Source organism: Anser brachyrhynchus, assembly GCF_964034855.1.
Source record: "Anser brachyrhynchus genome assembly, chromosome: 3".
Lineage (NCBI taxonomy): Eukaryota > Metazoa > Chordata > Aves > Anseriformes > Anatidae > Anser > Anser brachyrhynchus.
Genome location: NC_137696.1, coordinates 99,332,758 through 99,354,446, shown reverse-complemented (window position 1 = coordinate 99,354,446; position 21,689 = coordinate 99,332,758). Strand labels below are relative to the sequence as shown.

The 21,689-nt window shown below is 35.5% G+C and overlaps 1 protein-coding gene across 2 annotated transcripts in view; it reads right to left on the bottom strand.

The window, feature by feature from the left end:
• Window positions 1–399: 399 nt before the first annotated feature.
• KHDRBS2 (KH RNA binding domain containing, signal transduction associated 2) overlaps window positions 400–21,689 on the bottom strand; it is a 378,776-nt gene continuing 357,486 nt past the window's right edge. For both annotated transcript variants that reach the window (XM_080584879.1, XM_080584880.1), the window contains exons 13-16: window positions 18,612–21,472; window positions 15,780–15,884; window positions 3,432–15,153; window positions 400–1,883 (exon numbers count right to left, since the gene is read on the bottom strand). The gene's annotated coding sequence lies outside the window, so the exon portion shown is untranslated. The remainder of the gene's footprint in view (window positions 1,884–3,431; window positions 15,154–15,779; window positions 15,885–18,611; window positions 21,473–21,689) is intronic.

Here is a 21,689-nt window from a genome sequence, read left to right as displayed (position 1 = left end):
AAACTGAAAAAGTATAAATAAAAGCCACTGTCTTCAACTGATATTTGGGACTCACTCTCTAAGAAATGCTGGAGTGTGTGCAATTGGCAACATTGAGTCTTCCCTCAGTACTTTGGGTTCTCTATTCAATCATTCCATAACCGTGATTTTTAAAAATTAGGATACGACAGCATGTATTTTATTTCTTAGTCATAGAATTATATATGGTCAGATTTTGTAATTCACATGATAAAGATACATGAATATGAATTGTGAACAATAATTAAGAACTGAAAAAATAGTTTTGCTCATTATTTAATGTAGGCTGTGTACTCAGCTGATTGGCAAGCAGAAAAGGCCTGTTTTTTGTCATTTTAGTTTCAGGGGTATTAGCTAAACCACAAGAAACTCAATAGAAACTTTAAATTTTATCTAGTAGATTTTTATTAGGCACATGGAAAACATTATTTGGTATTTATGAAATGAACACCCATCAGGGATCTTTTTCCATAGTTTTGCAAAACCTTTGAAGTTTCAAAATAGGTTGCACATTGCTAATGCATTGAAAATGCGTTCTGCATTACAGTTGCAAAACAAAGGATGCATTTACAATCTCCAGTGGAAAATAAAACAGGCAAAAGTACACCTAAGGAAACACCTAAGGAAAAGTAAAAGGCAAATATATATGTATATACATATCTTCACTCAAGACTTGGAAAACATATTTTAGGTATGTTCTTTTTTTTTTATTTATTTATTTTTTTGACAAAAGCAAAATGGCTTTTCCCAGCAAGAAACTGCATGTAATGTACCATGGAGATTTTTTCATTTTTTATTTTTCTGGATGTATTCCATAAATGGTGTGGAAAAAAGAGGTTCCATATGATTTCTACTTGCGAGTTCTTGTGTCAAACCATGTAATCCTACTTCAGCCAGCATTACTTGAAGACAGGAATAATATTAGGAATATTATATTTTTTTCTTTAATAATTATGAATATATATATAACTTGTTATATTCTTACTTAATAGCAGACTTCTCATATCTCAGGTGGAATGAATGCAAGAATGCAAGTGACTAACAAAGGTGTATGTCATGTGCTCACTTTTTTTTTTTTTTTTTAGTCTTTAAGCAAAGCATTTTTTCAGTTGTAAAAATAAGATTTAACATGAAGACCAATTTAAAGATTTAAGGAAGCACATAGTGACAGTTCCTTGTATTAATGAAATTGCTAACAACCTATGGGATATACTGCAAATTCCTTTGCCTTCAAACATTTCCATACCTTCAGGGACTCTCCAAAGCAGAACACTTAAAATGCATTGTGTGCTGGAATACATTGTTTGTATTCTGCAGTCTATTCAAACTGAAGATGACAACTCTACATTTTAAGCAGGACTGATACAGTACGTTATTTGTTGCAGTTCAACAAAGTGCTTTTTGAAACTCACTGTACTGTGTACCTTCTGTTACCACTTCTTTCCATTTTTAAGACTAGAAAATATTGATGGAAACCAGGTCATCTAAGTAGGAAAAAGTATTTTAAAAGACTTCTACTTCATGTGGATATGCCTGAAACAAATACCATGTGTGTTGTCTGTTTGGTTAGCTTAGGCTTTTGAAATCTAGGCAGGATCCCCAGTCTGAACATTAAAGCAGGATGAGATTTATTCTGTACAGTTTCATCATTTGTTACAATCTTTGTCACAAGAAAGGAAGAGGGAACCTTGTGCCATTTTCAGCTCTTGTTTAATATCTTCTTCACAGGAAAACGCTGCCAGGATATTAAACTCATCTGTTCTTTTGGATAATAAGGATGTAGCGTACCATTTTGACCTTTCCAAATGCTCTGTTTCAAATTGCTGTTCATTAGATTTTTTTTTCTTGATTAAAGTCTCACTAACCTGTAGAAACAGAATGGAATAAGTCCTAGTCAAGACATAGCATATCAAGCATGATCAAAATAGAACCACATATTTGTATAGCTCAAGGGCTATAACAGACATTAACACATTTAATGCTAGATTATTGATGTATTCAGTCATAACAAAGAAGCTAAAATGATGATTATTTAAATTTTCCTCATGACAATTCAGAGTCTTGAGTGGAAGAGCTTCTATTTGGTTCAAGGTCTAATTATTAGAATGTGAAATACTCTATTTTGGTGATCTGTAGAAAAGTTTTAGAGAAAAAACTTGTAAGAGAACTGAATTACAATCCTCAAAGGGAAATGTAATTACATGATAAAATATATATGACTGAGACCCAGATTCATCTTGGTTGATTTATAGATTCTTAACTTCAGAAATAGATATTAAGGGCAGAAGAAATTGTACATTATTATCAAGTCTATCCTCCCGCATGGCAGAGTCCCAGAATTTCTCTGTCAGACTCCATAGTTTCAGTCTAAGATGTGGTGTATCATTCAGAAGGATAAAAGTTGCTCCTACTGTCAAAAAATTCCATTGTTGTTTTTCTTGGGGGTGGGGGTGGAAGTGGTAGTCAGAATGGGATTCTTGGCTCCCTAATTATACATTCCTTCCTCCTAAATTAAGAGGCTCTTAATTGTCACGGATACTTTTTGCCTGTAGGTATCTAACAGCTGCAGTCAAGTGACTTCTGTCTTAACTAAGTTAGTAGATAGAACTTCACTTTTGTCTTGCTCTTGGTGCATTTTCCCCTTCTTTTTTTTTCATTTCAAAACTATTTTATGTATATATATTTTGACTTTCAATATCCTTTTCAACATAACATAATAACAGATGGCTTTCCAGTAAAAGTCATGCAAATGTGGACAAATAATTCTGCACAAATTTCTGTTTACTGTTTAACTATTAAGTCTTACAAGGGTTATATTTGTCTTCACATAGCATCCCACCATCCAGCTTATTATCTATAGTGACACTATGTCCTCAAAATTACTGCTTTTCTGGCTAATTCAGGAGAAAATCAGACTAAAAGCAAAATAAACTATCAATTGAAACAAAATAAAAACAGTAAAAAGACACAACTTGTCCTTTTGTATAACATTTAAGAAAAAAATCAATACCCTGCTCACTTGTGTTCACAGCTTGGTTTTGCTATCTGTAAATTCTTGTATTACTGGGTCTCTTAGCTGGAAGTTTAAGACTTTAGGTTGTTTTCGTCTTTCTTTTCAATAGACTTTGAAAATAATAGTGAAGTGGTTTTGCCTATTTTTAACCTCCGACCTGGAGAACCCCCTAGTCTTGGGACTGACGTTTCAGAATTATATAAACACTCAGTGATAAAATTACTGCTAATGGTGCTCGGGAGAGAGAATATCTCAATGCTGGTGTCAATGTTATGATTGTCTCCTGAGGGACTGTGTTGTCTGTTAGAGCAATTTGTTTACTGTTGTTTACTTTTTGTGTCTCTATAGGTCAGTAAGCGTTTTAAAAGCAGTAGGTAGAAATCTTTGCATTAGCACTTACCAAACCAAAATGTGCAACAGGAAAATTGTATTGGTGGAACACAGGAAACAGACTTGTCTGGGCAGTAAAAGAGGCAGTGAATTTCTTTTAGGTGGTTTGTATCACACCCACAAGTATTAAGAGATGAACATGGGGATGCAATGACAGGTAACAATTCACTTGGTTCTCTGTAGGAAAACAGATTAGTACCATTAAGAAGAGCAATAGCTTAAAGTTCTGAGTATAATACACTATCTCAGGAACATTTTTTTTTCCTGAATCTGAACATTAGTATTAATGAAAACCATATTTCCCTAGAAAAGAATTAGACCTCCAAGGAGCAGTTTTAGCTGCAGGTTATAACAATTGTTTTGCACTATAATGCTGGATCTTGGGAGGAGGCATGTCATCAATCAGGAAGGGGTTACAATGAAACTAGATACTGTATTTACCAGTTTCTCACTTTCAATCTGTATATACAGCTCAGTACTGAGAGGAAGGAGCAAAGCCAAAGCAAGCAATTTAGGATCCATTCAAAGATCTAGTATTCATGTATGCACGCATGCGGGTACCCAGGCACCTGCACACACAAACGTACACGGTGACCGAAATGTGAACTTGCAACCTTTTCTACTGTCTATGTATTTCAAATAGCAATATGGCAATGCACCACAGAATGCCCTGTTCTGTTGTTGCAATGCCTTTGAAGCAATAAAATGCATTCTTATAGTATTTTTAATTGGAGGGACTAGAGACTACAGGTATGAACTAATTACTGTAGTCTTATCTTAGGCAGCTATGTAAAACATAAGAAAATCACGCTGAATCTATATATTTATTAGGGAAAAATGCAGTACAACACCATGCATGGCTACTTTGCCCATCTACATGAGTAATCTGAATCTGTTTAAAGATCACAAATGTTTTGTTCTGAGCTATAATAAAACCAGCTACCCATAAAATGGAGCCATATGGCTCTTCAACTTCTCAGAATGAGATTGCTGTCACTTACCCTGTTTTAAAAGAGCTACATGGAGAACTACATAAATGCATCCTATAGACAGCAGGGCTAGGCACTTCCATTTTTTGCCGAATATCAAGCCTACATAAACTTCAGCATCATTGATTTTATGTTTTGTTTTGAAGGGACTGTTAAAAATGGGCCTGGAGAATAACAAATGCATAAATACCATTCAAGATGAGAGGCAAGAAAGAGTAAAGTCTAATTAAATAAACATGAACAGTTGTGATATGGTATGTTGACGGCATTTACTGGTGCCAGCTTAACTTTTCAGGGCACTCTGGCTTTTAGTTAGAAAAATATAAACTAAGTAATATAAACCAATATAAACTTTCCTATAAGTAGGAAACTCAGTTTTCTGCCAGGCCTTTGAAGAAAGGACAGGGATTCAGGGATTTTTATAGAATCATAGAATAGTTAAAGTTGGAAAAGACCTCCAAGATCGTCTGGTCCAACCATTCTCCTACCACAAATATTACCCATTAAGCCATGTCCCTAAGCACCACATCCAACCTTTCCTTAAACATCCCCAGGGATGGTGACTCCACCACCTCCCTGGGCAATCTGTTCCAATGCCTAACTACTCTTTCTGAGAAGACATTTCTCCTAATTTCCAACCTGAAAAGAAAGAATTTTACATTAGAGTAGATCTGATTATGTATATGAAATATTTTTATGTACTCACAAATATTTTACTAAAGCCAAACCACAGAAAACTAATTTAAATTAAATTAAACTTATTTCTGAGGTTAAGTTTCTTCTTCTTCTTCTTCTTCTTCTTCTTCTTCTTCTTCCTCTTCCTCTTCCTCTTCCTCTTCCTCTTCTTCCTCCTCTTCCTCTTCTTCCTCCTCTTCCTCCTCTTCTTTCTCTTCTTCTTCTTTTTTCTTCCTTCTGAGCTATATATAAGTCATATGCACATTCCCTGGTATGGATAGACTGTATGTAGGTAGCAGGGGATATAGATATTCCCTGGTAGCTGGATAGACTGAATTGCCCAATTCAGAATACCCTGAATTACCAAAAAAAAACCAACAAACAAACAATCGTAATTTTTTGTTGTTGGAAGCTAGATGTCAAGCAGGCTTCTTCAGAATTGATTCTCTAAATATCACTTTAGGCTTGTCTTCAAATTCAATGTTGTCAAGTCATTAAATCCTTGGGTTTACATTTATTTCATTCAAATTTCCTTTATTTTCTGTAAGAAGTGTAGCAGTCCATAGTCACTGACACATTTTGAAACGAACAAACAAAGAAACAAGGCTTTTAATTCCTGTAGGTGTTTTCTTCCCATTGCAGTACTGATCAAAGGGGCATGCAGGTATACGATATGAATAGAGAATCACAGAATCACAGAATCATAGAATTGTAGGGGTTGGAAGGGACCTCAGGAGATCATCGGGTCCAATCCCCCTGCCAGATAAGGTTCCATAGAGCAGGTTGCCCAGGTAGGCGTCCAGATGGGCCTTGAATATCCCCAGAGAAGGAGACTCCACAACCTCCCTGGGCAACCTGTTCCAGTGCTCTGTTACCCTCACCGTGAAGAAGTTCTTTCTCATGTTGGTGCGGAACTTCCTGTGCTCCATTTTGTGGCCATTACCCCTTGTCCTATCCCCACAAACCCCTGAAAAGAGGTTGGCCAAATCCCTTTGTCTCCCACACTTAAGGTATTTGTAAACACTGATAAGATCCCCTCTCAGTCTTCTTTTCTCCAGGCTGAACAGACCCAGGTCTCTCAGCCTTTCCTCGTAGGGAAGATGCTCCAGGCCCCGTATTATCTTTGTGGCCCTCCGCTGGACTCTTTCCAGGAGATCCCTGTCTTTTTTGTACTGGGGAGCCCAGAACTGGACACAGTACTCCAGGTGAGGCCTGACCAGGGCAGAGTAGAGGGGGAGGATCACCTCCCTTGACCTGCTGGCCACACTTTTAATGCACGCCAGGATCCCATTGGCCTTCTTGGCCACCAGGGCACACTGCTGGCTCATGGTCAATGTGTCATCCACAAGGACCCCCAGGTCCTTCTCTGCAGAGATCCTCTCCAGCAGGTCATCTCCCAGCCTGTTCTGGTACATGTGGTTGATAATAGAATTGCACAATGATGATGACGTAAACTTGGTAATTAAAATAAAAGTGATGACTTTAAATTTCCCAGGTACATTTGTGATTCTAAGAATATTCTTCATAGGTTTTTCACCAAAAAATGAGACATTAATATTCACAAGTTGAAACAGAAAAAGAGTTGAAAAACCCTGAATAGATCCTACTAATGGTGGCTGTTATAATTCTGCATTTTAATATTAGAAAGAATTCTCTTTTCTGTACAAAAGGTACAAATATTATTCTACAATAGAAACTAACCCAAGGTTTGGGACACTCTTTGCCAGTATTATTACTGGCACAGAACATATCTCAGATAAGAAATCAAAAGATAATTATTTTCACCCAAGTTGGGGTTCTGCTTATGGGTTGTGTACAGATTTATGCACATGCAGAAACCCACAGCCAGAACAGTGTTCACAGCTGTTAGATCGTTTTCATGGATATGATTAAAGAGGGACAGTTCTTATTTTTTAGGCCTTGCTTGAGGTGAATAAGTAATTCAGTATGATAAAATCTGTAAGGACAATAATTATGTGGCAGTAGAATAATAAAATCAAGGATCAAATGTACTGTTGCACAAACTATAAATACGAATTCACTGTACCATGTCAATTCTAGTGTCAAGGCTGCAGCCATAGTAAAATATGATTTTCTATTGTTCACTAAGTCCTTTTGGGTATGAGTAAGCATGAAGAAAAACTAGATTTCCCTTGAGTGATTTCAGGATATGGGTTATTGCAAATTATGAACATTAAAAGTCATAGCAACTGGAAACAGCTTTTTCTCCTGTTAGAGGTACAGAATTGGTCTCTAACAGATAAAATATACACAACATGTTATTTAATGTGGAATTATACTTTCCTTTACAACTTGGTTAAAATGATGCCTGGTGAAATTACACCATTTTGAAAAGCGAAATAGATGAATATCAACACTAGGATTCAGGGCATGTTTTTTATTCTGACTAGAATTTTGGATTTCTTATGACAGGGAAGATATAACAGCATAGAAAACAAGACCCACATATTTACATAGACAAAAGTTATTTATTTTGATAATTTTGAAGTAATTCAAAATCACAGACGTAAAATTTAACACCTAACACCTAACTTTCATCTTACAGAGTAAAATTAATCTAATGACATTAGAAATGAATAGAACATAGAAATAGAGTATGGAAAGTGTTTATTAAAATGATTAAAATTGCACATGTGGGTACTTTACTGATTTTAGTTTTTATTGTTTTGTTGCAGTTTTAAAGTGTTGATCCTTCACATGTGGACAATCTCTGTCTTCCCTGGAACTTAGAATTAGTGTCCCCAGCAAAACAAATTTGTGGAATCAAAAAAGATATAATATATATATTCTTTAATTTGTATGTTTCTTAAAAATATAAGGTCTCAGCCACTTCATGATGCATCATATCTGTAGAATTGAACTGAAGGCTTGATTTCAAAACTCCTGAAGTGAGTGAGATTCAGTGAAGGTTTGGATTGCCTATAATTTGAACACCTTTGTTCTTTGTGGTTATTATGGCAAATAGCCACCCTGAATTTCCAGTCCTGGATAAAGAATGCCAGTCACGCACGTAACACTGAAAGTGCAAAAATATGCATTGAGAGGTCAACAACAAAGAATGAAGCTTTATACTTTTTGTTAATCCAAACATTTGTGTTTCTGATTTAGGGATTATGGCTCAGCAGATGCCAACTGTTTACATTTCAGAAAATGGCACCTCTGGTATGTATGTACGGTTCATCCTGAAGTGAGTCTGCTTGATCTCTATAAATATTAGGAGGTGATGTTGTACTTTAATAGAATTAAGAAAAATCATGGAGATTTTTATTGGTATACAGACTATACTCAGAGAACACCACTGAAATGACTCGTATCCCATTTATTAAACCATTTTATGTGCTCTTACATTTAACATGGTATAATTTTAGAGACAAATCTGATAACCTTCACACCTATGATTAGACCCACTGAGATGAATAGGGATTCTCATTACTGCAATATGACTTTTTTTTTGTTTTTAATTTTAATTTTTATTTATTTATTTATTTTTCCATCAGTCTGACACTTGGAACTTCCTTACAAGTATTATTCTTGGAGTTGTATGTAGTTACTCAGAATACTGGGTGAGGCAGGAGCAACTCAGAAACCACAACAGGCAGTTATTGGTAGATAGCGATGATTTAATGACATATTTTGTAGCTTATGGTAAGTCGACCCTTTGTAGTTTTAGTAAAAAGCCTAAATGGGTTCTCATATTCATTTTTTGATGTTATTACATTTATCACTTTATACTTGCTTTGCTCGGATCAGTATTGTTCAAATCTGTTAAAGTATATGCCTAAATACATTATTATTTACTCTGGTATTGCCCTTCACTCTTCTTTTGTGCTTGACAAAATCAGTTTTGTTGTCCCTTTTCCAGATGCTCACAGAGAACTAGTTGTGCCAACCAATTTCCATATGATAGAAATACCTGTCCTTTGGTTGATAGGACAGGAAAATGCCATATTCTGCCAATGTACATGGAAACCTGTACATCACAGTCTTTGAAATGAACTACTTGCTACAGGGTTGTTACACTTAGTGTAAGCTACAGCTCATTCTGTCAGCTGAACTGACAGATACTGGGATGAGCTTAATGCTTGTCTACACCACTTATATACAAGGAAAATAACTTTTTCACTCAAAATGTATATTTATGAATATACTTATGAGTAAATGTATATTTATTTAAATGTATATTTATGAGTTTATTTAAATAAAAAATGTTTCTGGGGCACAAAGAAGGTAGAGCAGCTGACAAAGAGACCTGGAACACAGAAATAGTATATATGGATAACATTTTTCTATCTAATTCAGAATGTGTTTTCTAGTGTTATTATATGATGCATTAGAATAGGCTGCAAATGTCTCGCAATCCTTGTACCCTGTTCTGTGGTGCTGCGCAAAGATAGAATTTCTGATTTTTATAGACAAATGACATAGTTCCTAAGAAGTGAAATGGCCTTCCTTTCAGCTACCAATTAAATATCCAGTCATTATGAGAAATCTTGCTCTCTACTGCATTATTATCATGCCTTAAAAATCTCTCTTGATAAAGATCGACTGTTAGAGGATAAGAAGCTGGATAAGATTATGATAACAAGCAAGAGGAATTGTTAAGCCATATTAAAAGACTAATATTGCAGCACCTTGGTATTCATATCAAGATTGAGGTTAAATACACTTTAATTCAAATCTAAGAATATGGCTGAAAATGATGTCAAAAGAAGCAGAAAATAAAAACATAAAGAGGTTAGATTTGAAAAGACTGTTAAGAAATTTCTGAGATGTGGTTGAAGGAGGCAACTGAGAAATATGCCGATGGGTCAACATGCATTTTGACAAAATGCAGAATGATGTAGTTTTGAAGTCTAGATACTGATATATATTCCTTGATTTTATGTTCATTGTGTTAATGGAAAATATCTGAAAGTTGCACCCATCCCAACAGAAACAGCAGCTCAATGTATAACAGATGTCCAAGAAACAGGAAATGGTTGAATGTGAAATGTAATTAGAATATTAGATTATTTTATAGCTCAAAGGTGTGCTTGAGTCTAAAGTGCTTGAAAAATTATAGTGACTAAAATGGAAACTTGTGTCAATGTTACCTATTGATGACAGTTTCCTTATTCATTTGATTTTGAAACCAGCAAAACCAGAAGGGTTCAGAGATAGATTATAACTTTTTCTTTATAAGCATAAAATGAACAAATCCCTAAGCCAAATTATTAGCAAGTACTGAACTAAAACTGTTTTCACATGCATCATAAAGATGTGTTTATAGGCAATGGGAATAGCCAGAGTTCTGATGAAAGCACATCTTGACACCCCCAAAAAAGAATAAACCCACTAAACCCCATTTTCATCTTCTATGGGAACCCTGCTGTTGAACTCTCTTCTGCATATCTAATATATATATATATATAAAAATAAAAATCTAATGCAATGTGACATATTAAAAAAAAAAAGTATATTCTTAGAGTAAAAATTACTCATCAAGTTATTGAGATTAGGGATGAACTTTCTCTGTTCGCACAGTTTTTTCTCATGGAGACACGATCACTGCTGAGACACTGTTACAAATGTCTGATATTCCTAAATTTTCATCTAGCTTGGGTTTTGGCACTGGCTATCCATCAGATCGCCAGTTTGTGTGTACATCCCTCCACCTGGAAGAGGTTCTCTGTTTATCAGTGTAATTGCTCATTTCACAAAATCCACCATGTGTTATAGCACATGTGTAATACCCTGTTACATTTCCTGAGAGACTGGGGTGGTGCATGCTGATAGTTATAGTCTTTAACCCTTATAAGAGTAGGATTGTGACATAGGTTATTTCTTATTTACATAAATGTTACTAATTTGTTTCCTGTTTTAATATTCTGGAAAATGCTGCATATATTTACAGTCCCCAAATTGACCATTGCTTGAAAAACAAACCAGAAAGCTAGATTCAGTTTGGAGGCTTCAACTTCATTCAAGCATGTTGTTAAAACTATACAGTTGTTTTGGCAAGGAAGCTTCCTGTGTTAACATCTGTCTTTCTGCACAGATCTAGGTACAGGAGTTTACAGGAGTTGCTCCAAGTCATCAGTTAAAGTCTGTGCTGTCACGTAGTTTTGCAGCTACATAAACTGGACTGTTTATGAGTAGCTTCTTTGCAGCCACTGTTAAGATCCGTACTACATCCCATGTGCCTTGTCCAGTTTTCTGTTGACCATCCTAAGCATCATCTGAGATTCACAGGTTTTTATTTTTCTCAGAAAAAAAACATCTTCAAAATTCTCTAGCTTTGTGATTTCATCTTCCACTTCCATCCTGAAATTCCCACCCCTCTAACAGTCCCTTCACTTTCTTAGTGGAGTTATCTAGGGAATAACGAAGAGAATCTAGTTGTTTGTACACAGCAATTGCTGTCCTAACTGAAGGCTTTGAAGCTGTAATTATCTTTTGAGAGTCCTTTGCTGTACCATCTCTGTTCAAAAATGTTTTCTTAAAATGACAAGAGTAAAAGTACTTTAAGTAAAAGTACATACATCTGTGGAGATTCATACTGAAAATTTCTTTACATAAGGATGACGGTTTGGTGAATGGACCTTAAATGAATTCTATTTGTACTGCAATATTCATCATGTTTCACTGCCATGTTTGTTATAAAAGCCTACCTTCACCAAAGTCACTTTAATACATCTGTGGGTAAATCTTATATCAGCTTCATATAAGAAGTGATTAGCAAAGGTAGGGTAACAGAAAAAAATGGAAACAGCAGATGAAAGCTAGCTCCTAAATAAAACCTTAAGGAAAAGTTCCACTTGCTTAATGGCTATTCCACTGTGCAACAATGAAGACTTTGGAACTGCATGTGTTAAGTTAGTGTCCAATTTTAGACATTTATGCATAGTGAACTTTAAAACAGACACTTTAATTTCAAAGTCAGTGGACATCTCATGCATTATCCACGCATTATCTACACATTATCAGGCAGACAGAAGGGAAGCAAGAAAGCTGACAACACTAATTAGATTAGGAAATGTTTGGGAACCAGTGAAGACTATGATGGGAAAGGCAAGTCTCCTTCAGTAGACGAGGAAAGTAGAAGGGAAAAGCTGATAAAAATAGACCCATCTTCCTGTGATTAGAAGAGGCTGCACTTGTCACATGGGACATTGGAAAAACAGGTCCTACTTTCTCAGATATGAGAAGGAGAAAATGTAGAACTGTAGTATCACTTGCTGGGATGCATGAAAGGGCATCATTTTATGCAAAATTTTGTATAAGTCTGTATAATTGCCATCCCATCTGATTTTTAAAATTAAAGAGGGTTTACACAGAATAAATGGAAACACTCAGCCTTGCTGTACTCAGGGTGCACTAAAAAGAAATCAAATACATTCTGTTGTGGCTGTATTGAATTTTTAGCTCTGCCAGCTCAGCACAGTTTTCACAGCCTTCAAAGACTCTTTGGACACCCACAATGATCCCATCTGTTTGTATTTGTTTTGCTCTAATACAGTAGGGTAGGACTCTCAGTGACACTGTCCATACTTAGGGATAGTCCGTCATCCCAAAAGCTACCAAGGAAAGAGATGTTATTCTATCCTGTTTTTGGCTGCAATAAATTTCTGCTGCAACACCTTGCTGTCCATCAGCTGTGCTGGCCTTTCCTAGAACTTATGCTCATTGTGTGCATATGGATGGTGCAGCATTTACCAGTTTCTGTGTTCAACTGCGTTCAAATTCAGAAAAAAAAAAAGGGAGGTTTCTTTTTTTTTTATTTCTTTTTTTTTTTTTCTTCCCCTATCGTTTCCTTGCTCACATATCTAGTTTGAGGTTCAATTTATTCTTCTGGGAAATCTGTATGAAAGTGCGCATAAATGAATGAATCACCAACAGAGTTGACAACTTGTTCCCATGGCACCTCTAAATGCTACCTGTGCAAACAATTCAGAAGAGACAAAGTAACAATAAAAGCAAAAGATGACTGGGGAAAAGTGTGAAGACTTTGAAGAAGGTTGTGAGTACACAAGAGAAAAGGAATTCTGGCCTACAGAAACATCAACATTAGTGATGAGGTATAAAGCAAAAAGTATACCACTTGACCTCCAGACAGAGGTTGCTGAACTGGCAATTAGAAACTTGTCTTTCTACCTCTAAGTTGATTGTATCTGATTGGAAGTCAACAACTTTTTTTTTTTTTTTTTTTTTTTTATTGCTACTTTTCAAGGCAGAGCTAGAAGCGAATCACTCCACATCTTCCTCAATAGCTTTTATATTAGCAAACCCTCATATACTAAAGTGCAAAATGACTGTGATAGCAGAAGAGAAGGGGTTCTTTTAATTTGCTTTGCTGTTTTGAAAATCCAGTGACGTGAAAAACCTGGGTAAATGCCATTGGTTTATTCATTCTCGAGGTGGCTTTAGAAACATCTCTTTGCTTCTGCAGGACTGATAATTGCCTGGAGAGGTGAAATTCAGTGATTATTTCAGATGTTAAGAATAAACAGTGAAGCCTCTGATGAGACATGTACATACTAGCAAAAGCTACAAAAGTTATCGGACTGCATAATATTCATGACTAACCCGGAACAGAATTAGAATCCTATTCCATGGGAATAACAGAATGAATGGAGAGCAGTTAATAGGATTAAATGTACTGTACAGAGTCATGAAGCATAAAACCATAGTTAATGACTTGTGATCTGTCTTCCCCTCCTCCCCATCAATACAGCTTCTTTATTCCTCTTTGGCCTATATAATTCAGGTATATGCTTCTCATCCAACAGTGCACAATCATGTTTATTTATCTAGTCTTTTCCTTCGGAGCTGAGATAACGGTAACATGTTTATTTATTTATTTAATAGCAGCAATGAAATGCCGCTAATATGTGTGAATCAAATGAAAAATATTATACCGAAATCTTATGCCTGCCCAGTAAAAATGAGTCCAATTTACTTTCTACATCTTTGTTTCAAACACCTCAAAAGAAAAGGTGTTACTGAAACTAGAGTGTACTTTTAGCATGTTTACTTCATCTGATATTCTGATCTCTAACATCTGCATCAGTAGTCTGACACTGCAAAGCAAAAATGTACTGTTCTTTCCTCAGCTAAGTCACTTGCAGGATATTTCAAGGGTTTCTAATAGATCAAGACAGTATATCGTGACACAACTATGAATCTCTTGGACTTTTCTCCTATTTCAAGTGACAACACAAACTGTTTAAATGTTTCTTGCACTAAAAAGATTTCAAATCCATTATTTTGATTAGGACTAAGTTGATACCAAGTTCTTAATGAATAAAAAACATATCCACTGTTACTGAATAAAAAAGTTGCATATCTAAAAGGAGGAATTGTACTTCATAGTTATTTTAATGGATTTTTTAAAGATGTATATGTTATTAAATCACATCATAGCCTATTGAAAATATTGCAAAATGATATTAATATTTTCAAAACCTAAGGTTAAAATTAGCTTTCCTGTTGCTGATGAAACTCCAGAAAATACAGACCAACATTTTAGAGTCAAAGTTTTCCGTCTTCCACATCCTGAGATTTGTGAAATAACCTGCAACTGGAGGAAATCAAAACACAGAGGTAGTTTCCAGCTGTGCACCTCTAAATAAGTAACTGAGGTTTGCAAGAACAGTTAGTAGAGCTGATAAGTATGTTGAGTTAATCAAGTAAGAGTGTGCTAAACTTTGCTACTCTTCTCCCAACTGAGACAAATTTTTAGATTATTCAAATTGATATTACTCTTTTGGCACTAGTACAATAAAGCACTGATCTTAAATCCATGAGAATTTACCCTGGTAGTACTGCCGTCTACAAGATGTCAAACAGTTTTGTCAATGTTTTCTGAGTATAATATTACTTGGTGTGAGGAATGATCATAATTTAGGTATTAGAAATTACATCATGCCCTTGGGAGGATCTGTAAAAAGCAGAGTTCTTCTGGCAATCTTCTTGTTTCCTTTTACAGTCAAAAGGACAGAAGCTCTTTTCTTTCACAAATGTTGGAATCTGCAATGTGTATGGTTCACTCAGAGGACACCAATATCCCTGTGACAGGATGGAAGGGAAGATGAAAGTACACAGTTTTAATGCTTTTCTTTCAATGCTGGTTCTTTCAATTGCTGGCTCTTGCACCACAGGAGAATGTTTTGACTCTATAGGAACTTAAAATGTGGGGTTTTATGGCAAGAGTCTTGCATACAGTGTAGTCTTGCACTCAACTTTTGGAAACAAATTCAAAAGAGACTGTTAAATTTGACTGAAAGTTTGAGGAGAGTCACAGAGGAAGAAGGGATAAGCATGGCTGTATATTCAGGGACCTGCTCAGACTAACATGGTCTTCTAAAAGTAGGATGAAGATTTGATACAAAAGGCTACAGCCAGAAGGCCTTGGGACATAACTTGGGGCTTATGTAAGTGCATATATGTGACAGAAATCCCTAGTTAAAAAGCCAGTCACCAAGTTTTCTGCTGAACTATGGTGTCTCTCCAGAGATCCTTATTCAATTATTAATGCATCTGCTGCTAATTTCATCACGCAGAGTGTGAATTTGTCTTTCCACATTGAGTTCTAAGGGAATTTTGTAAGAAATATAGAACTTGTCAGCACATGAGAGTCAACACATTACTGCTGTGCTGCAGCCATTTATAATGAAACTAAAATGAGCACTCACTTGTTTGGCATTAATTTAATGTCCCACTTAGCTCCTATCAGATGTAAATAGCTGCTTCATCCATTTAAGCATTTCTGTTCGTGCACATAATGAAGCACTCTGTACCTGTCAAGTAAGCAGAATTCATAACTGAAATAAGAAATGGATGAAGAAATTCAATGTTCTTAATATTAAGGCTTTACAGGGGCAGCGTCATATTTTTTCTGGCCACAGGTATCCCACTGTGAAGTTCATCTTTTATCCCATGCCACAGAGAGCACACAAAGACGTGACATGTATACACACCCTAGTGTGCCAAAAATATTTCTGAGAGGAATATCAGTTCAATTCATGGCACAGCTAACAACAGCTGTAGTTGTCAACCACACTCAAAACAAAATAAATTAGATAGCCAGCCTCTTGGTATTTAAATGTTCTTTATGTTCTCTATTTTAGAAAAACACAGTTTAATTTTAAACAGCATTCTGGTTATGATCATACTCTCTTGAGGAAATTTTTTATGAGAATGAATGGAGATAATGACTACCATTAGTCACTGTCATTAGCATAAAACATTAAAAACTACAATATTTATAACAGACTATGACATGACAATTAAAATATGACTTTCTATCACTTGTGTATGCTTTGGCTACAGCTGGTTGCTATTTTCTAAAGTTAAAATGATAGAAGTCTGATAATGGTATATTTAATGGCATGTTCATCATTGTATCTAATTGTTTTCCACCACAGGGTATGAAGCTTTATGTCCTCTATCAACCCAAAACAAACAGCCATACTGCTTAATGGCTGTTCAATTAATGTTTATGGTGCTACTTTTATAACCTGAGTTACAAGACAAATAAACTCCAAGAAGCAATTTAAGAACCTCGGAAGCTTGATGGGACTTCCACCAATACTAAACATTACTAAAATATCTACAGAATCCCACACTTGAGGATGTGAAATAGAAGACATTTAGTCAGCATTAGAAAATTCTTCCAGGACGCTGGTAGAATTGCCAAAGGAGGAGAAATCAGACCTTGATGCAGGATAAGATAGTTGAGTGACTTTGGGTAAGCTGCCTTGCAATTGCTGTTCATGCTGGGTTAAAACAGAGAAGACCTATTCATCCCAAGTCATATAAAGGTCAGACTCTGTTGCTCAGATTGCAAAGTTATTCCCCTGAGAGTGATTTACCCTCAGTAACCTAGATGCTCTCCACCTTCTAATAATTCTTTCTCCTATTTAGCAGAGCCCCTGCTGTTTAAAAGCAAAGAAGAGTTCAAAAACAGATTTCTCTGTTACTGCCTTGGTGTATATTAATTAGTGTCTCTCCCTTTTGTACATAGCCTGTAGAGAGCAATGTAAAACCACTGTAAATATGTTTTCACTGGAGAGTTGCCATTGTTCTAAATTGCGAAACTCAATGATTTCTTGCTTGTGCTGTTAATTATATATAGCAGTAATATATTCATTCAGAGCTTCCCATCCTAATTCAGACTACCTGATCTCTGGCTTTTAATGATGTATTACAAGCCTGTCACCTAGGCAATTAATCATTGATACTCTTCAGTTCCCCAAAGTAGCCAGACACAGTTAGACAAGAAAGAACCAGATTTGAGGGGTGGTAGAAATTCTTTTCAGGAGCTACACATTTTTTCACTCCATAAACTTTACTTGACATACTCATTGCTGGAAATATATTTTAATAGAACTGCTGTTAGCCTGCCTCTCCTCCCAGTTTCTCAGTTTTAGTAGATTACCATGAGGTTCATAAACAGGCAAAAATAATCTGTGAAGTTTAAAGGCTGTCAAACCTTCTTGGCAACTTCTCTCCAGTGCAGCTGAGAAATGACAAACTTATCACCTAACTGGCTGGTGTATAAAGCTGACTGCTTTTGATTAGGAAGCAATGAGCCTTCCATTTTGGAGTTCATTTTGTGTTTCATAAGCACCTCTTCACTGAAATTATGCAGTTGAACTGCTTTGAATTTGATTATTTTAATGCTACAGCTTTATTATTTGTAGTAAATACAGACATCTTTTATGGTGTTACTGAACATTTAGGAATACTTCAGGATGGTAATAGACGTACTGTTATTTCTCATGTATTATTACTTGATTTTTTTTTTTTTTAAATCCAATAATATATTTGAATAAGGCTGCCTGTGTTGCTGTTACTCACTTGTGCATTACTCCATATGTGCTCACACTATATTTCCTCTCTGTTCCACTGGGAAGGGTAAGATGAAAACAATTCTATCTACTGAAGGATGAAATACTAAGTCCTCAGCAGGTAAATTGTTCTCAGAGCTATAAAGAAAGCCAGTGTGAACCACAACAGCAAATGGAAAACTCCTGTATTAAGTCCTATGTTACAGACTTTGTGATTGATACTTTCAACAGCTAGTGCTGTGGAAGAGCACAGTGACAAAAAGCACATGTATAAAACATTAAAGTGATCTTCCAATGTCATATAACTTCATGAAACACTATTCAAATGTGCTGGAAAGCTTGAGGCACTTTTATCTTCTGATATACTTCCAGTTATATTTCCTTTTAGATTACTATGTAACTTCTAGCGATCTGCATGGTGAACCTCAGTAATAAAAAGCCATTTCGTGCCTAGAGAACACAACTTCTTGGTTGGTCACCTTAGATATAGAGGAGGAGGAATGAATTTAACCAGATTCTATTGCTGAGCAGATTCATGTGGTCAGCTTGATAAACGTTAAAATAATATTCGACTTTGACAGGATGGAGAGTTCAACGCACTGTCTACATGCTAAATTCAACCCTAACTAAGCATTTATTAACTCTGTATCAGTCTTATAAAGAGTGCTTACTCACCTGAATCTACATGCTGTGGAGGTAGCTGCAGAACTCACCAGTAAGATTTATCATTACCTAAAAGTTTAATATATTTATTACTGGTATGGTTCACTGTGTCTTATATCTATTATCTTCAGGCTGAATATTTTCCACATTTCATTCTGTCTGCCTTTAGGAAAATGCATGCAGTTATCCAATTCATCCTCTAATTTGCTTACTGTTTTCCATAGATCATAACTATATTTTATGAGTAGAGCAACATGTCCAAGTCGTTAGGGTTGCTATTAGAAAAATCAAGTAGGCTCACTTCAGCTGCAATTCAAGCTATTAGTGAAATATTAATGTAATATATACATCTTCAGTACTTCTCTGGCTTTCATTAACACCAGCTGCCTGTATCACAATCTGTAATATATTAATTTCCACAATACCTGTATAAACATGCAAGGGGATTAAAAGGTGTTTTGTGTGAGGATATTCAGATAGTCATGATTTCTGTGTTTTGAGATCCTGAAGTTGAGTCTAGTGAAAGCTGCAGGCTACTCAACACTTCTGAAAACAAAGATATGTCTTCAGTGCTCAAATAGAGATGGAGTTTATATTTATGTGTAAAAAAAATGTCAAGGGTCATCAACAGAAATGACTTCTCCTAAGCCAATACCATTTATTTAATAAGTAACTCAAGAAAAAAGCTACCAGAGGTGAAAAAAAAAATATAAAAATCAAAGGTTATAGAAAAAAACTCAGTTCTGGAGAACTCCATAGGCCAGTTTCCATTAGATGAATATTTAGAATGGGAGCTTTGATGTGAAGGCCTTGAATGACTTCTATCAAAGCAAAGCTCTTGTGCATGGAGCTGTGCTTTTCTATACCTACTTTTCATCCTCTTGTTCCACAGAAGAGCATTGGGCACAGAACATGCCCCAGACTCTATGCCAGGATTCAAAGGCAAGCATATATAACGGATTCTGTGTACACAGTTTAATTAACGAAATCTAGTTAATATGATATGCATAATCTGTAGCTTTTAATGTAATTATCTCCCCAAACTGAAATTTAAAAATCCTGTTCCTTAAAATTATAATTATTAAGATTGGGATTAATTTCACCCCAACTAAATTATCTAAAAACTAGTTACACAGCCATCTAGTCTCCTTTTCTAAACAGTAGTGGGCATTTCATCCAATTTGTTTTTTACAGATCTCTAAACGTGGGCCAAATCATCCTTTACTTTATACCTGACTGTCTTTTCTGCATTGAATATAGAAGGAATCTCAAGGAGAAATTTAGATATGACACACAACTCTGAGAGAGCTAGAGCTGGTTCATGGAATCAACTCTAAGACTTCTGTGTTGTTGCATTTCACTAGCCTTTTTGAAATATTACTTATACACTATTTTAAGGAAAATGTATTAAAATGACAAGGAAAGTAAAAAGGAAATAATGCTAATATTTCCTTGGAGCCAGCATTACTTTTTGTTATGCATCTAGCAACATTTAGCAGCCTAGTAGTAGTATTTAGTAACATTTCCTTGTGATGGCATAATATCCTACAAAATCTACCTCTGTATTTGTAAAAAGGAAAAAAAAAGGACTTTCACAACAAATTTCTGATATTTTATATTGGTTTATGTTGATCTTTTTTTTTTTTTTTTTCTGGAATATAGTGTGCGTCAATTGCTATAACAATGTATATATTTTCATAGAAATCTGTATGTCAAAATAGTTACTATACACATTGACTGATAATCCAACCATCAAAAGGTCAAATCTGGATTTATATCTGTATTTATGGATCCACTTAACAAAAGCAGGGGGGCAGTATGGTCTTGCTTCTGGTCAAACTAAATATCGAAAAACCTGAATTTACAGCAAAATTGCCTGACATATCATTGCATTTTAATGCAAGAGATTGGAAAGAAAGCATACTTGTCTGAGAAAAAATTACTTATATTAGTGAAGTAACAAGGTCTAGGCCAAATTTTGAAGTATTTGTGGATGTCAGAACAGAAAGTAAGATCTAATCTCCCATTTTCCTTTGACTCATACCATGTGTCTGAAAAACGAATGTAACATTGGGAATGTTGCTCATCTCTCCATAATTACAAAATGGGTTTTAGTAGAACTGAAAATGTTTCAAATAGGCTATATTTATCCACAGACATATTAGGGTCAAGAATTCCTTAGAAAATATAAAAAGTTGGTTACTCAGCTCCAAAATATCTACTTAGCCCTACATCACAAATCCAGGCACATTGTGCTGTAACTGCTCAGCTGTACAGGTCTCTGGTGTCCCTGCAAAAAATACCTCATCAGGGTTGTTAAAAGGGGGAAATGTGGAAATGGCTGCCAGTCCTTGTCTGAAAAATGTGCTTAATTGGCATATATTTTTGGGTCAAACTAATGGCTATCAAATAGAAAAGAATATGCTGTACTGCAAAGGGAAGTAGCTGAAAAACAAGAATGTCAGAAAAATGAAAGGAAGTCATGGAGGCAGACCAACCTTGTTTTCATGAATTCTATGAATTTCAATGTGGGGAAAAATCAGACTTTCCTTTCTTGCTCTACAGATTTCTGGTCACCTCTTAGAAATACAAGAAGACTCTCCCACCCTCGTGAAACACCTTTCCACTTACTAAAGCCTGAAGTTACTCTACCAAGCTGAAAGGAAACACTTCTGTGTTTCCAAGGACATTAAGTCATTTTCTTTAGGCAAAGAATGAAAATGATCACCTCCCCAAGTCTTACCTTTAAGTCGTTTTAGGAAATGTAGCCCAACATCCAGGAGATTGGGCTATAAGCAAAATCTGTCTTGGTTATTCTCTACAGCATTCTGTATGATACACAGGAAACAGCTTCCCATTTCTCCTTCCATTTACTGTGTGTAAATAACAAATAATAATAGTGACATGAATCTTCTTATTCCACACTGCGATAATGTGGAATACATTTCTAGAGCTCTAAATTACTACGTATGACACTTAACTATAATCTAATTAAACCCTTAAGAAATATGCATATTTTCATGCATTTCTTGATCTCCCTCTCAGACCTACTTAAATCTCGAGTGCGAGTACTGTGATTGAGGGTTTATT